At 49.3% G+C, this 14,938-nt stretch overlaps 1 protein-coding gene across 1 annotated transcript in view; it reads right to left on the minus strand.

Annotated features, from left to right (window-relative positions):
* The window catches only part of Nca (neurocalcin homolog), a 103,796-nt gene that overhangs the window by 59,526 nt on the left and 29,332 nt on the right, over positions 1-14,938 (minus strand). The gene's annotated exons all lie outside the window — the stretch shown is intronic.

The raw sequence follows: 14,938 nt of genomic DNA on the forward strand, positions 1-14,938 counted from the left end.
CTTTCCCTACCAGACAAAACAACGTCATTTGTCCACGAGAAAGCGCACTATAGCATCCACTACCAGCTGTCAGTTTCAAGTAGGCAATGCGTGAAAGGCATACGTCCACTTTTCTCCGCACCTGTACGTGCGTGGTGTGTGTATGCACGCGTCTACGCGTGCGTACCCGTGTCGCTACCACGCCCCCACAGTTTCTTTAATGAGATCCTTCGTTAGTCGAAGCACGTCGGGCCAACTAGCGCAAACGTTTGCGCGTCTGCAGTTCGGCGAAGTATCGTCTGGTCACGTATCGCGGTGGAAACGAAAAATTGCAGTAACCGGCAACGAAACAGAAAAAGAAATGGAATGGACTGCCGTTTCAGAACGCCTATAGCGCTTTCCCTGATCACATAGCAATGAACAAGTGTTTGTCTATTTAAAGGCAGAAAAATTAACAAGTATAGCGAGCCATACGCTATAATCGCGGACAATTGGCAACATGTCATGCACGTGCGCTTGCACACTACGCCACGTCTGCGTTTAGATGACAACTATTACTCCATCTCCTTCCATATTCCCTTTAAAAAAGGTTATTGAGAAAGTCACAGACTGTCCACAGACTTTTGTCTACAAAGTCTATAAACTTTTTCGACACAAATCCTATAGTGTGGACAATCTACTATAGATTTTTGGCTGTACCCTTTTAGTAGACTTGTCTAAAGACAAAATAGACGAAAAGAAATACCTATAGGAACTCGAAAGAGTGTATAAGTGTATAGACTATTTTTACAAGGGATATAAAATATCTGTAGGAACACGAAAGAGTGTATAAGTGTACAGACTATTTTTACAAGGGATATGACCGAAGACCTCGCAGGGCTTCCAAGGCGTCTATTCCATCTTCCTTGCTACCTTGGTCAGTGACGGCACTTTTTTTCACTTCCAACGCGATGAAAAAGGCCGCCCTATATACCTACAGCCAAGCTTCAGGACGCTCCACTGTTCTGTAAGGTTGATGGGAGGGGAGGTCAGAGAGCGAGCCGTATAGCGTGCGGCGGCTTCATTTCACGCGCCCCGAGAGGGGGACTGATTGAATGAGCCCACGCGCGATTGCGCGATCCTTTGGCGCCGCCGCTGCGGCGGCGACTGATCGCTTGACCCGCCGATCGATCGACCGATCGACCGACCGACCAACGTCGCCTGTTATACAGCATACACGTGTATGCTGCTACATATGTACACACACGCAGGCAGAGAACGAAGACCGCGGGAGTCTCAATTAATGGACCCTCGTAAACGCGAACTGACGCGAATGCGCGGAGCGAACAGCAATGGAAGGCAGGCCCACGCGCGTGAAGAAGTATATTAAGACAGCTGGAAAATCCTTCGCGCACCCTGAACCGCGTATACATGCACTGTGCGCAAGACCGCATTCCGCAGACAAATTCCGGAGCCCTCCACTAGGGCACCTCTTTCTTCTTTCACTCACTCCTTTATCCCTTCCCTTAATGCGCGGTTCAGGTGTCCAACGATATATGAGACAGATACTGCGCCATTTCCTTTCAACACAAACACCAATTATTATTATTATGCGCACGACCACGCTCTAAACAGGAATACGCTTTATATGAAAGTAAAAAGGAAGTTAGGTGTCTTGTACCTATTGCACTCCCTTTCATAAAAGGGTGCGCGCTATAGAGGACAGCTTAATCTCTCTTTTACTACTTTTGTTTAGAGCGCACATACACGACTATACGATAACCAGTAGCAGTAGAAGCAGATGGGGTTTAGGTGAGACCACACTGACTTGGCCACTAAACGGGATGACTCATGGCACGAGTTCATTGGACCCGCGAACGTGGCGGCCGCATTCCGCTGGGCGCAAAATTTCGGCTCGTATCAAGTCCATTACACGGTTCGCAAGAAACTGCCGACTTCCTACCGTAAAAAAAATTAAAAAGAAATGCTGGATCTCGGCGCTGTTGTCTGAATGCGCGTATTACCGTACGCTTAACGACGACCAGCTATATATATATATATATATATATATATATATATATATATATATATATATATATATATATATATATATATATATATATATATATATATATATATATATATATATATATATATATATATATATATATATATATACACCGCGTAAGTACTGCGGAGTAATAAGGCGTCATCGTCACTGGAGCCGAAGTGGTCGTCAATCTAGCCTGCGTAGGCATGTGGGGTTCAACATCGGGAAGCGACCTGTGGGCTGCATTGAGACGCCGCAGTGGAGGAAATTGGTTCGTCCACTTCTCACGGGGTGTCGCCACAGTTACGGGGCGCTCTCGCCCTTCCTCACTCTCACTGCAACCGAGGAGAAGGCACGGTAGAGAACATGAAACTATAGTAGCGAGTTTCATAACTGGCTGACTGTTACCGTTTGCCGCGTTCCTTAATAACCCGGGGACCTGTTACTCTTCTGCGCCTGCGCAATGCTGCCCCGTTATTCCCCTATCCCTATAATAGAAAGGTTTCCCCTTATTCTAAAACTCCCTAAGAGGAGAGAACTTGATTTGCCGAAACCGCGAAGTATCTGACTGGCAGTGACGCCGAACGGGTGCCGAGCTGGTGAAACAGAAAGCTATATGACGTCACCACTCCGGAGTCACGTGACCACTTTCTGACACGTATGATAAAGAGAGCAATGAAGCGCGGCCACAGAAATCGCGCGTTTCTGGTCGTGCGATCCGTGCTTGGGATCCTCAGGGACTCGGCAAACAGAAACAGTCGGGAAAGTTCGTTCAGGTTTCCGGCACGAGACGGCAGCACCTTACCGTGTTAGCACCACAGGTAGTAACCAAAGAGGTCATCGCCATCAAGCGCGCCAATTACGAACGGTGTACACAGTTTCCGAGCGCGCTGTGATGCGTATTAGTGCCTGACGCACTTAGTAAGACGTACCCGTCAACGCCTAAGCTACACACTATCTGCACAAGGGAAAAAAAAAAAACTCTTTAGCAAACAACAGTCAACCTTACAACTTAAGCAACCATACCTCACCTATCGCAGCTTATTCAATCATCAATGTTTCAAACGCTTGTTCGGAATCGAGAATACATTTATCAGCCTAGAAACGAGTAAAGAAAGTTTTTAATGATATTCCAAAATCACCTAATATTCGCGACTCAGTCACCTTTAGGCAAGCTATCACTGATACATTTCGCCAATTTCCATCTATCATCTGCACTTTACTGAATTTCCTAACAATACTATGACGATTACGAGTGCCAAAAATGTTTGCCCTATTGTTAAAATGACTACTCCTGTATACAAGTTCTAGCGGCTGCACGCCTTTATTCACATGCTTCAATATAGCACACTTATTTGTTCCTTTGTATACACCCACTCCCTCAAACAATGCTCCAGCTCAATGGAGCCTTCGAGGCATCTGTATAACTAAAATAAATCAATAAATACGCATTCCGGGGGCAGACCATGGTGAGTCCCACCACCGAGACACGTTCAGCAACCTTTTTTTTTTTAATCTCGCCTTAATTTTCCGCGAGGCCGAACGTACTACGTCCCCCTTTTTTCAACTTAGCTTGCAGCCCGTACGTACGGCAGCTTTATTCCCCCGCAAGTCGGTTGACTATATGCGACGTAATTTGTTTTCTCGGCGACGTAAAAAAAAAAAAGCAGCTTAACGACTTCTCCCGGTGGCAAGGCGGCGATGACTCAGCAATCCGGTATGGCGCTAAAGCAATGCCCATAAAAACCAAAGCGCCCCATAAAACGAAGGCAACGTCAGAGGGGGAAAAAAAAAGCAAGAACAGCGCGAAACTCAATTGCGGACGCCCCAACAGGCCCCCGCACGACGCCTACAGTGCGACGCACAAAGGGAAGAAAATTTTCGGAAAGCATCCACCCTGAAAGGCACGCAGGCTATAAAGAAAAGCAAGATAAATAAAAAAAGAAGTGAATAAGAGAAGCGCGCGCGGCCAATAAGGCGTCACGAAACTATAGCTACCCCACGAGGCAGTCTATAGCGCACCATATAAGGCCAATCACAGCGCTGCCCCCGACAGACGACACCGTCGGAGGACGCATACGGTGCCTCGGGATCAATAAACCGAAAGTCATTCGAGAAAACGCTTCCCAGAAGCAACGCGCGCGCGGGCGCGTAAAGGAAAATACAAAAAAAAACTGAAAAAGCAGACCAGTAAAAAAAAAGAGCAACACGCGACTGCATTTACAGCTCTTTGATAGCTCGATTTCCGCCCACAGCTAGTGCGCCCCCTACATTGAATACTGCGTGCCCCGCGAAGCAGACGAATTAGGAAAGCGCGGACAAACAAACAAACAAAAAAGGTATAGGAAAGCAGACGACTTGTCTGGCAGAGAGAAAACCGGTACACACACAGACGGCACGAAAAGCTGAAGGAGCAGACGAAAACCGAATGGGGTGAAACTGTTGCTCCCAGCAACCGGCCTCCAGATAAGAAACGAACCAAGATAACCCGTTCTGCTGGCTGCAAAATGAAAACGAAAAAAAGGGGCTGCACTAAATCCGAGAACTGCCAGCTATGTAACTGTATACAACGGTGCCAATAAGGCTCGTATTGGATGGTTGGGGGGGGTGGGGGGGGGGGGGACGTGAGAAAGGAAAAACAGCGGAGTCCGGCTTCTTATCGACTATTCTGAGGGGACTGTGGCTTTCCGAGGCACGCGACAGAAAGGCAAGTGTTGACACTTAATTTATGCGCCTTTGTTCTCGGGGCGTGCGAAAGAGAGGCGACAGTGACGTATTCGAACGAATTGATGAGAAGGAGACCCCGCCACCTGCATCCTAAACATCAATAATGCCTACATGGGAGCAAACAGGGAGTGAGCTGAACTTTATAAGACCGAATTGCATGCGAGCACTAGAGTACAGCTTACTCTTTTTTTACTCCTCTCTGATTAAGTGTGCACCAGTGCTCGCACGCAATTCGGTCTTGCCACTCCAACCAAAATTACCGACAGCGTGCAGTCGGCAGGTAAATTTTACGGGACGCCCGAAACACGCCGGCCGCGAAAGCAAAGAAAAGAATAAAAAGGCGGGAAAAGTGAATCCGGATAAAAATATTCCTTGGTACACCACACTGGATCGGAAGAAGAAAAAAAAAATGCCATTGTTACGCTGGTACACAGAATCCATTTCATGCCTTGAGCGCAGGACACCTCTCAGTTTCTCACTGCACGGCAGGGTAGTAGAAAAGAACTGGCTGAAACTTTCTGGAAATTTCCCAAAAACGTTCCATGGGATTGCATCTATAGCCGAAAGCGTGCTTATTCAGGGGTTCCAGGCAACTTTCCCGGGGGCTACTCAGTAAAAACTTTGCAGTTAACTCAGCGCGAGCGTTAGTAGTCTGATGGAAAATAAAGTAAGACCTACCGCTCACAACTAGTACGGACTTGTTCATATCGAGAAGACCTCACGTATGCACACACGCGCACTTCCAAACTATATTTCCTCTCAAGCCAAAAACGCTGGAGAGGGTCAAAGTAACGAAGACACGCCGGGATTACGGTGCGGCGAGGGAACTTCGCAAAGATAACACCCAGAGCACTTCAAGCGGGAGCTCCGTAGAGCACGCGATTGGCAGGAGCTGTCACTTGTGTAGTTCGCGGGCTGCTGCTGTCAACGTGTGGAGGCCTCGTTCTTGTCAACTATACCGCAGCAATCATCGGAAACACAAGCTGTATCGACAGCGTTATATGTATATATAAATATATATACAAATTTGCAGTTTCGCCCTGCGCGCTTGCGTAATTTCCCAGAAAGCAGAAGATTGTTTCGTGTATATATGCATGAAACATTTTTCTGCTTTCTGGGAAATCACGAAAGCGCCCAGGGCGAAACTGCAAATCTGTCCCGTCGTCGTCGGGCCGACTGAGTTTCAAGGAGGTTTCAGGGAAATCTTCAAAAGGAGATGTGTCGAAGAGGCGACCTCCACGGCATAGATATTGACACGTCAGTCCAAACCACGCGACAATTAGGAGTCGGGTCACACCATGACAATGCAGCTTAGTTTCTTCGGGTGGCACAAGATGTCGCTAGGTAGAACTGTGGCTTCTTTTGCGACGAAATAGGGCGACATCTTCCCGCTGTCTTCTTTTGAAGAGTGCGCACCTTCAGGGCGGAGAGACCATTGTTCCCGAAAGGGGAAAGCAAACGCAATCCCACAAAACAGGCGCAGTGGCGACGGAATGATCGATCTGCGCGGAATCCCTCTGAGAACATCGATCGTCATGGGCGGCAAAAATGCGGGAATGTTGCCACGCGGTGACAAAGTTCTTATCAGGCAAGGTTCCCCCCCCCCCCCCCCCACCCCTGCCTTTTCTACTACTCAATTCTTTTTGTTGTTGTTGCTCTTATTCTTGTTTGTGCATAATCCAAGACATAATCAGTCAATATTTTTGGCACTTATTTCCCCATGCATCTCGAGACCAATCTGGTCAAGTTCTGAAAGTAAAAGGTAATACGTTTTCTCTTCGGCACTATATTGGCTCTTCACTTCTATAGGCCCCAAGCAAAGCAATACGGTTTGCTGATTTTTTTTTACTTCGAAACATTGAGTTTACACATCCCCGTTGCCTCCTCGAATTACCACATCCGCCATTCATTTCTATAGCGCGATCTCAACCAAGTTAATTCGTCCAGACAACGCAGAAATCTTTCCGCGGAGAAGCACCCAAAGAGCCGGCATTCAACCACGCCTTGCCCCATACAATGCAGGAGGGAAAAATTTCCAAGGAAGGAATGTTTTCCTTTCGCCGTGGAGGCTGGCTCCGCATCGATCCGCCACAACCCAGAAACGCTCCAGCAAAAAAACCCTGCTACAAGTATATACTCTACTTCTCTGCTACCATGCTGATGTACGGAGTCACTTTCGGGGAGTATTTCGGTGCGGTCTGCGCAGATGAATTGCGCAGCAAGGCGGACACAATGTACTGTAGTGATTGAGCTCACCTGATACACGCTCAGTTAAATAAATTAACCAACCAAGCTATCGCTTCCTCGCACCAAGGGAGGCGGGAAACAGTCCCAATACCGTTTTCTATTGCCCCTCCCTTACAAAAATGGTGTACAGACAGTGTATATAGATTTCTTATAGACTGTATTGCCTTCCCATAGATATTTCTTTTTGTATATTCATAGTCTACGGACTTTATATAGACAAATTTACTGAAAGTGTACGACCATAAATCTATAAATTGTCTATAGACTGTCTATAGGATTTGTATTGCCTATTGGCTTCTTTAAGATTCGTCTATAGAGAGTCTATAGACTGTATAAACAGAAGTCCATCGACAGTCTGTAGAGTGCCTACAGAAACTTTTGTAAGGGCTCGTATCGAGGACAACATCTGCACGCAAGCGAGACAGCACGCAGAGACAGGTGGCGCTGGAATCGACTGTCGCGCGAAACCTTTCCCCATTACAGACAGAAAGACTCCAAGTATCGTCCAGGGGGAAAACAACAGAGTCATTAGCCGCAACGTGCTCCACAGTCGACGGCCACGTGTGCCCACGTATTAAGCCGGAGACGGGCCCTTACACATACACGGCGCATGCGGCGAGCACCGAAGGGGGAATTCTGTTCGACCGGCGCCTGCGAGACACCGTTCGCCCCGTCTTAATATAGGTGGGCGGAGGGAGGAGGGGTGGCGTGGGGACAGGCGAAGGCGACAGACACGTCCCTTCCTCCCGGCGGCTACCGAACTCGATACCTCCAGCTCGATAAAGGAGGGTCCACGCCCCCTCCTGTTCGGGCAACACGGGGCGCCCATCTTCTTGGCGCCAGCCCACGATGAGAGACTTTCGGCCGTGGTTTCTCCGGTGTATGCTGTACGCACACAACGTGGATATGAGCCGACGCCGCGGCTTGGATGGCCCGGAAAGCCATCCGGTGCGATAAGCTTTGATTGAGATAGCGCACGCATATACTGGGGCTGGATCGAGAAAGTGGAGCTTTCTTTTCTTTTTTTTTTTTTTACAAACGTCCCGACATTCTTTGGGACCGCCCTCTGCTCGATTTCGCTACGTCTCGACCAACAACTACCTGCTGGTATGGTATGGTCACCATGTCATCATCATCACCGTCGCAATCATCCAAATGCGCCCGCTTCAGGAAAAAGGTCTCTACCAATCTAATACCCCTGTCCTGCGGCCGCAGCGGCCCCTCTGTCCTCGCAGACTTATCAATCTGGACTGCCCACTCTCTCTCTCTCCCCCCCCCCCCCCCTCCGCCGTGACTATGACTGCCTCGAAATCCATTCCGTCGCCCAAACAAACCATCAGTCACCTTTCTTACCCACCCTGGTCTCTTCCTATCGCTTAAAGTCACACCTATTACATCGTCGAGGACTACTGCTGCAATGGTCTCCAAAGGAGCCCGTATAGCTTACAGATAAAAGCCACTGTACTGAAGCCGGGCGTCCCAGTCCAGTTTGCGTGTCCGCCCCCAGCTCTATGGCAAGTTGGACACCAATGTTCGAGCAGTGTATACGCACTTCTTTATTCGATAGCCCGCCTAATAACAAGCCAGTTGCATCCACTTATACGCCAACAGGCCCATTAATCATGGCCGAGTTGAAGCTCCACTGGCTCGCCGCCAGCGACGGCTATAACAGCTAGGACTTACAAAGCGACGCCTCCAAACACGCAGCAGCACACAGGCGGCGTTCCTTTTCGTCGCCTTGTTGACAAAGACACACCGAACGACAACATCAGCTCAGGTTCGCGGTCACGCATGCACACTGCTCCGAACATGGCCGACCGAGTTCACGCACCAACGAGAGGCGCGGCAACTAAGTAAATCATGGAACCAACCGGAGAAGCTAACTCTCCGCGCTCGCTCGGCCACCGGTGGAATAGGGATGAATTAATGAGCGCCACCATTAAAGTGTAACGCGCCGACCAAATAGCCCACGCCAACACACGCGCGCGAAGGTAAAAAAACACCTTTAAAAACAATAATAAAAAAAGCGAGACACGCGGAAGAAACAGCCAGCGCAAATGCGCAACATATGCAGGAGGGTCGACCGATACGCCCAGGCGTGCATGCATAAAATGCATAACGCGAAAGCGCGAGCGCAAATGTGCGTGTGTGGTCGATTGTACAGTAAACGTATAGGAGTGCGGTCCGCGCGCGGCCGGCGGCGGTATGAATTATGTAAACGCCTCTCACCCCCTCGGCTTTCTCCGCCCTCGGCGACCGCGCGTACGCAGACACACACACTCGCGGCTGGAGGGGGGCGGGAGATGGAAGACAGCGCGCTGTCATTACACACCCCGGCTGGCTGCAAAGTCAGAGGGAGTGGGGACCGCCACCACCACATCGCGCGGGGGGAGGGGGGGGGGGGGCACACGCATAATTAGGGACCACCGAAAACACACACGCACTCCGGAGGACGTGGCTGTATATAAACAGTAGTATGTGACGGCTCACGTCTTCACCTGAACGGGGCCGCTCGATGCTGCAGCAGCAGCTGGTGGCATAACATTCCGCCGGAGCGCTGTACAACATTCAAAACTGCATTTCTTCATTTTTGTTTTCTGGAAGGCGGTTGGTGGGGGAGGAGGGTGTATAAAGAACCTTAGCTGCCCTACAGCAGGCAGGGAGCGAGAACAGTCCTAGCAGTAGTAGTGGTGGTTTTATTAAATAATAGTAAAAAGGAAGGAAGAGATTTTTGCTAGCCCCGGCATCTGCCATCGATACTGAAGCACCTGAGCTGGGGCAGCGGAAGTAAAGGATAGCAGGCAGAATGGAGAAATGAAATGAAAGAGGTGAGGGGACAGGGAGAGAGGATAGGGGGAGAGAACAGTCGTCCAAAAGACAGAAAACGCGCAGTCCCCCAAGTGAAAAAAACAGTTGTACGACACAATAACCTCATACGGTTTCTCATTCAGATGTCATACAGTTACAATACAAATATCATTCGGATGTCATCCACTTTTTCAAAAATCATGCATCTGTCACACAAATGCCACAGAATATCATACAAACTGTACGACATTTGTATGACCATATGTTTCGAGTGTTCGAACCGCGAGACGACGCGGGGCTTTTAGCGAGTCAGTTTCAGAGTGGAAGCTGCCGCGAACGGTAAAACCATGAGTGGCGTGTATACTGATCGAGTACAGTGATTCCCACTGGCCGATTTTAATGCGCCAAGCCAACGCTACGAGAGCGGTAATCATACGTTGAGTTGGGAGTGAGGGATAATTTCGACCACTGCTGGGCTTTCCTAAATTTCGTGGAAGCGTGAGCAGCGGGCGTTTTCCCATTTCGCTTCAACCGGAATGCAGCCGCAAAGGCAGAAATCACAGCCGTAAATCAATTCTAATTTTGTTTTTATTGGTTTTAAGGAAATCAAAGGCGCAGTAAGTGTCTCAGACCTCGGCGGACACCTCAACCGCGCCGTGGTGGAAGGAAGGCGGGAGTGAAAGAGAAAGAGCAAAAGAGGTGCCGTAGTGGAGGGCTGCGGAATAATTTCGTCCACTTGGAGATCTTTAATGTGCACTGACATGAAAAAAAAAAGGTACCTGTAACGTTAAGAGATCGGAAGCGGGCAGAGTGGGTGAGGGAACAAACGCGTGTCAATGTCACCCTAGTCGAAATCAAGAGGAAGAAATGGGCTTGAGCAGGACATATAATGCGAAGGCAAGATAACCGCTGGTCCTTAAGGGTAACGGAGTGTATTCCAAGAGAAGGCAAGCGTGGCCGGCGGCGGCAGAATGTCAGGAGGGCGGATGAGCTGAAAAAGTTTACGGAGATACGGTGGGTGCAGCTGGCAATGAACGGGGTTAATTGGAGGGGCATGGGAGAGGCCTTAAATTTGCCCGCAGTGGGCATAGTCACGCTGATGATGATGATGAAATCGCACAGCACGCGGCGCTGTCCGACACCAGCCAGTTTTCGTCTTCGCGGGCCCCCCAATGCAATCACATTAAAAGAAAATAAAAGCACGCACATCGCAGGGTAGCCAATGCGCACACGGGGCGGCACACGGTATCGCGCAGCGGCCGAGCAGCCGGCACCGGTGGCAGGTACTACGCGAGCGCACGCGGGCGCACTCGGCGGCGTGCGTGTCGCCGGTTAGCCCACGCACGTGACGTGAAACGAGGCCAAGAAGAGGCGTAACCAGCGGCGCCCTCTGCCTCGCACGCCCGCTCGTATAAGGATTATGGGCGTGCCCTCTTTCTGCATGTTACGGCACCCTCAACGTCCCGCGGACGACACTGGTCACGTTTCCACCAGGCTGGGACTTGCAAGCGTGCCGGCCGCCGCACAGCGCAGAAGAAAGGGCACGGGTGCGCAGGAACATATGCGCCAGACATTAAAGGGCCCGCGGCACCCCCCCCCCCCCCCCCCTGCGACCTTTTGCGGGACCTATTAGCAGCAGTGGCTATGCAACGGGCGGCGGACCTCCGAGTGTGGCCTCGGATGTTGGTTAAAGACGCCGTAAACTAACTTCCGCTCAGCAGCTTTCGGGCGCGCGTTAAACACGAGGTTCGCGGGTTCGACGCCCAGAGGCGGCGGCAGCATTTCGATGCAAGCTACCTGGCGCAGTGGTTTCGCTGCCAGTTAGAGAACCCCGGATGGTCAAAACTGACACGGAGTCAGCCACGTGTCTCGGAGCCTCCAGTGTTGCGTCAGCAAGCTTTACAGAGCGAAGTACACACACTCACTGACCGAGATATTTTAAACGAAATTTGTCAACATTTATTCTTTCCGTACAGTCGGTCGGCTAGCAGGGATCTCTCGCTCGTTTGCAACGGTCAGCCTACTCTTTTCTTTTTCTTGCTGAATAAAAAAATTTGCATTTCGCGTCACTGAGGTCCAGCTCATGACAACATATACGCGTTCACGAATGGTCAGGCCACATGTGACGACACTCTCTTGGCGAGCATTTTTTTCGTTTTACCTGTGCATCGCATTGTGAGTAACCGCAACAAGCTGCAGGGTAACCATTTTTTCATCAAGCTCTGAGTGATATATTTCTTCAGTGCAATTTGTGCCGCACAGCCGGTCCAGTTGTGCATCTTAAAATTATTATTCGCAATGCGGGAAAAGGTGCTTAACAGTAGCACTGTTTTACGTTACAGCGTATACAGCTCGTTCGGTCTAAAAGCCATCGATGTAGCAGTAGTCGACAACGCGTGACGAAAATAATGAGGGGGCTGCGTAAAAAAAAATCGTTTCATGGTAATTTGCGGTTCTAGTGATTGATGATTGATTGGCATATGATAGGTGATGACAAGTTAATGAAATCATTGTAATCAATTACAGAAATGACAAAATTGAAAAAAAGAGGGGTTCGAAGGTGTCAGAATGCTCAGGATGGAAAAGCCAATGCTTGATGATGGTAATTAAGAAAATTCAGAGTAATTTACTAATTAATTAAAACATCTGAAGAACATGAAAAATGCATTCGAAGGTTTTTCCAATGAGCAAGGCGTTACGCCGAACGGGCGATGGCGTACCGTGAACTCCCTGGCAGCGCTGTAGCACGCCGTCGCGTTCCACTCTTAAAGGCGAATCTTATGCGCTTTCCAATTTTTAAACTGTGTTCTTGCCGAAATTTTCCTCCCTGACGTCCTGAAAAGGTAACCTATTGATCTAGAACATTTTATACAGAGCTAACAGTTTCTTTGAAGAGACATTGTTGACAATCTTACGTATTCTCCACACGCTTCCCGAAAGTGGAATCAACGGTCTCCAACCCGTAACTTTTAAAGCAATCCTACGTGCATTCACCAATTCGAAAAACGTGCCTTCCAAAATGCTGCTTGTTTTTTTCCACATTATTGAACAAGCTGCTGATGCCTACAATCATCACAACGCTTAAAAGAGCTCAGCACCGAGCACATGTGTGTGGCAAACATAATTTCCACCATAAATCTGAGCTCACGATTGCTCCACCTGGATGAATTGAAAGCGCGGTGTATGAACAGCACATCACTCCCCAATAAAGCCAGCACTGCAAGGAACAGTTGCTTCTGCAACGTTCAGACGTACAGATCTTGCAAAGCCAAGTCAATTCAATGCAAGTCAGTGAGAGACATTTGGAATGAGTGGCTTCCACTATTATCGCAAATAAAAACAAAGCGAAACAATTAGGAATCACTCACCTCACAAGGAAGAGGCAACCAGTCCCACGATGATGTTAGTCTCCAGAGGTAGCTCCACAACGGTATCCATGGCCGGCAACTTCATCGCGCTAGTAAATTTAAATTCAGCCTCCTCCTCCTCCTCTTGTAGAAGGAGGAGGTAGAACGCACCGGGCAGCTGGCTTCGAAAAAAAGCTGAAGGCTGCCTCTCACGGGTGTATAAGAACACAGTGCTGCACAGTATCTAAGAACTCAACACCACGTGCTAGGCCTTAACTGCTTAACTCGACACAGGGTCGTGGACGACACTGAGGAAAGGCTGGGCAAACGAAAAAGACAAGGAGTCTGCAAGGAGGGAAAAGAGCAGCAAGGAAACGCTCAAGCAAAGATAAGGCATTGTAAACAGGAAACAAACACAAGAAGACAGGAAGGTGGCGGAGTGTGGAATCAAAGTAAAAGTTAGCCTCGACAACAAGAGCGGAGCGGACGCAGCGATGGAGCTGCATGCAGGCAAGCCACTCAGAAAATGCACCTCACCACCGGACAACCTCCGAGCACAGCAGGGTTGGAAAAGAGAGGGTGGGAATGCAGGAGAGAGAGGAGGAAAGCCTAACCCAAGAATAAAACAAAGCATGATGCAAGAACATGGGCAATGCTTCGTCAAATGTAGCCCCCCCCCCCCCCCCTCCTTTCCCCCCCTTCGTGTCCTCCCAGGCAATATGCATAAAATTAAGCCCTGTTCCACTACACAAAAGAGGCGCCTCCATTACCAGGAGTGGCTGCGGCACTTGTTAGTGCTGCACGCGAAAAAAAGGAACGTGGCTGTCGCAACCCTTTCCAGCCTCTGACCTTTCTGCCGTAACCGGCCTGTTAACTAAAGCTTGCAAATGAGTACCAATCTGAACTAGCAACCAGCTTCAAGTGGTGCTTGCACCTTTTTGATGGGAAAGCCCACCAGCATTCTGAAAAACTTTACCCTTTGTGTGCTCTGCGTTTCTGACACATACAAAGCAAAAAATAAGAAGGACAAGAAGCAAAGAAACTGGCAAACTAAGAGGAACAAGTGTGTAACGAAAAGCAACAAAGTGAAAACCCTTTCAGGATGAAGAAGACAAGTTCACAAGTACAGCACTTTCCTATCTGCTTTGCTTAACCCATTTCCATTACAAGAGAGCCCAATCAAAAGAGATGAAAACAAGGGGGAGAGAGAGAGATTAACCAGACAGCACTTATAAGAGCAAAAAAAAAGGCATGAATGAAGTGAGCAACAAGCATGTCCGCATGCAGCAAGGGGTCCATCAGAAAAGGAGGCTACACTGGTAGCACTGGGGAGACAAAGGGAAAGTGGCTTGGCCAATCGGAAGCAAGAGGGAGAGAAAACACGAGGACGGGGAAGGTCAGACAAGGCTTGGGTGAAAGGGGAAAGAGAGAAGAACATAAAAACAGAAAGGGAGAAGCAAAAAGGAAAAAGGGTCGAGTGGGAGGGTCCCATCAGAGAAAAAGGTCAGCCCAGGGGGAGCGCGGGGGAAAACAGGAGGAGAGTAGTGATGAGAGTGTGTGGCAGCCGGGACACACCCGTGAAACGGCCAATTTATACAGTCGGCCACTCTCCCCTTCTCTTTCCACTTTTCTCCCTATCCTGATCTGTTCCACCCTGTCCACACAGGAAACGGGGCCGCAAAAGGCGGAGTGCTGAGTGGGGAAGGGAGCGCATGAGGGCGGGTAGGGTAAAAGGGGGCCATTTTCACGATGGAGGTCTTGCACTGAGCAGCGACGACATTGCAGCAGCGAACAATGAATG

This window comes from Amblyomma americanum, chromosome 10 (assembly GCF_052857255.1).
Source record: "Amblyomma americanum isolate KBUSLIRL-KWMA chromosome 10, ASM5285725v1, whole genome shotgun sequence".
NCBI lineage: Eukaryota > Metazoa > Arthropoda > Arachnida > Ixodida > Ixodidae > Amblyomma > Amblyomma americanum.